The following is a 3,210-nucleotide window of genomic DNA, read 5'->3' as shown; positions in this document are numbered from 1 at the left end:
TTTATTTTATTTTATTTTATTTTATTTTATTTTATTTTATTTTATTTTATTTTATTTTATTTTATTTTATTTTATTTTATTTTATTTTATTTTTTTTTTCATTTTTAATGTTTATTTTATTTTATTTTATTTTATTTTATTTTATTTTATTTTATTTTATTTTATTTTATTTTATTTTATTTTATTTTATTTTATTTTATTTTATTTTATTTTATTTTATTTTATTATCATTCCTTGTAGGTGTGTAATCTAATTCCACTAGGTGTTTAAGATGTTTTTGTTAGTGCTTCAAAAAGTAGAAGAAAAGATATCAGATTGCATTCTTCAGAGGGCATCCTGGCATTTAGATACATTGCAATTATAACATATAACTTTTTAGTTAGCAGTCACCCTATAACTGAATTACAAGTGACTTACATTTTGCATAAAAGAGGCAAAGAGGTTAAGTGCGTTCTGACACCCAAAATATCATTAAAGGCCTCTTGACCTCTGGATCGGCCTACTTTTGTTCTGGGTTCTTATACCCATAAGGCAAGTAATCTTTTATGTATTATGTCAACCCAGTACTGTGTATATTCTTGCTCCCCTGACAGTGCGTTTTATTGCATTGTCTGCGGCCTGAGGCTACATAGCAGTCAAAGCTGGATATCTTCTTTAGTGACCATTCCAACGTAGCAGCTGTGCAAACTTAGCAGTATCGACTCATGCTCTTGCCCTACAGCATCAAACCAAGATGGATGAATCAAGGGGGAGCTCCTTGGCCTTGAAATAAGCTGTAATGTAATTCCGGGCCTTGTGTGATCCGCTGTGACCTCGTGTGCGTTACAATCAGCTCGTCTCAGCGAGAATTTGTGCCAGTGCTGAAGAACCACAAGAACAAAACCCTGGGCCAAAACACATGACCTCATCCACCAGCTCATATCAAGCCCTGCGTTTAGCAAAAATAAATAGAGAAAAATAACTTACGATAAATAAATGCGTGACTCTTAGGGAAATATTTAGAAAATATTTTTACAAGTAATTAAAAAAATGTAATTTGTTTTTGAGGTAAAATAATAAACATTCAAAATGCACAGTTTGACTAACAGATCTATAGCTTGCATGCTTGCTTGTTTGTTTGTTTATAAAGCTTTTAATTTAGCTTACTACAAATAAATAAATAAATAAATAAGGAGTTACACATTTCTCTCTTGTTATATATATATTTTTTTTATTTGTCACGCTAAATGACAAGCATTATAAAAATAAATAAATAAATAACAACAAAGCAATGTGTAACTTCTAAAACATTCATTCATTCATTTTAAAAAGTGTACCTTTTAATGGGTGTAATGTATTTTGAGAGTGCTATATTTCTTCTTTTTCATTGAAATTTAAATACATTTTGATATAAATGAATAAACATTCAGCATTACACGTTCTGAATAGCAGACCATCTACCGCTTTTCATAAATTTGCCCCATCATGATTTAGATGGTTAAATTACTCTGAATAAAGAATTTAAAATCATTATTTATTTATTTATTTATGCATGCATGCATGCTTGCTACAGGCTCAATGACTAGCATTAAGTGCATTGGGCTAAAATAATATCTATGTGCAATATTTGTCTCTTTCGGTTTTTAAATAGCCCTAAATGACTTGCTTTTAAATGAGATGTTGTTTTTATCTTCTCATTTAAGTCGTCAGTGTTTTCTAACTTATGAGGGACATTGTGAAGTAAACCTTCACAATGTGACCTGAAAACTCTTACAGACCATTGTAGTAGACTGATTTTTCGCCAAAGCTCATATGCTAATACGAACTCTGCTTAACTTGATCCGCTAACATCATTCAGCACGCTGAAGAGGATGATTTAAACATGCGCTGAGTGAGGTCCATTTGACTCCCCCGATGTGTCCTGATCCCGTCAGGGTGAGAGCAATCCCAGGCATTAGCTGTAAATCCAGGCTTGTAGGAAACACAAGAATGATAATGATAATCCCAGCAGACTCTTTTTAGAGAATCGAGCATAATTCTGAAGAAAGGAAAATCAGAGTACCGAAGCATTAGCGACACACGGGCACCTTTGGGTTGAATTATTATTTCAACCCACTGAGAATTCTCAACTTCTCACGTATTAATGAATCAGCATTCAACTCGCTTCACTATAAAACCAGCAGGACCAGCATTTCAGACTAGTTTCAGACATCAACGAAAATGTTAGCAATGCAGTCACGTTCACTTCCATATATTTTCCATGCATTGAAGTAGAGATCATGTCATTGGTACATGCATTACTGTTCAAAAGTTTCAAAAGATTTTATTTCAAAGAAATGAAAGCTTTTATTCAGCACATTGGACACATTAAATCGATCCAAAGAAACAGTAACGACATTTATAATGTTGCAAACGATTTCTATTTCAAATAAATGCTGTTTGTTTCAGCTTTCTATCCATCAAAGAATCCTGAAAAATAAAAGGCATCACAGTTTCCACAAAAACATGAAGCAGCACTACTTTTTTCAACATGGATAATAATCAGAAATGTGTCAGCTTATTAGAATGATTTCCGAAGGATCATGTGACGACTGGAGTAATGATGCTGAAAATGCTGCTTTGATCACAGGAATAAATTACATTTTACAATATATTCACATAGAAAAAGTTATTTTTACTGTATTTAATGTATTTTTAATCAAATAAATGCAGTTTTATAAGAGAGTTATTTATGAGAGTTAAAAAGTGCATGTTTGCATTATGTACCTTAATTTTTGTAATTCATATGGTGCTTTAACTAAAAATATATAAACAAAACACACACAACTGCATCTGCACATTGGAGAAATCCAGACCAGCTAAAGAAACGAAACAAAGGTATGTTAAATTTGAAGCTCCTACCGTGATAACATAAAAGGATTCTGGTTTTGTGGTTTAAGAAGACAGCTAGAAAGTTTTGAACAGAAAGCTTCAAGTGAAATAATGAAATAAAGAGAGCGAATCTGTAATCTCAGATTGGCGTATGGCGTATGATCACACTGTTCCCATTAACATTTGACAGTCGCATCAATCTTATTGGTGAATTGATAGTATTTCCATTCCATGTCATTTAGAAAATGGATGCTAAGGAAGGAAACGAACAAGATGGTTTACATTAAGTACATTTTCATGCTATTTCATTAATCAAATTTGAACCTTTTGACTCGCTCAAATTTCCAGTCATATGTTTTA

The sequence above is a fragment of the Sinocyclocheilus grahami genome, unplaced genomic scaffold, assembly GCF_001515645.1.
Source record: "Sinocyclocheilus grahami isolate Dianchi unplaced genomic scaffold, SAMN03320097.WGS_v1.1 scaffold665.1, whole genome shotgun sequence".
Taxonomy (NCBI): Eukaryota; Metazoa; Chordata; class Actinopteri; order Cypriniformes; family Cyprinidae; genus Sinocyclocheilus; species Sinocyclocheilus grahami.
The sequence above is the reverse complement of the archived record's forward strand: the minus strand, read 5'-3'. Positions refer to the sequence as shown.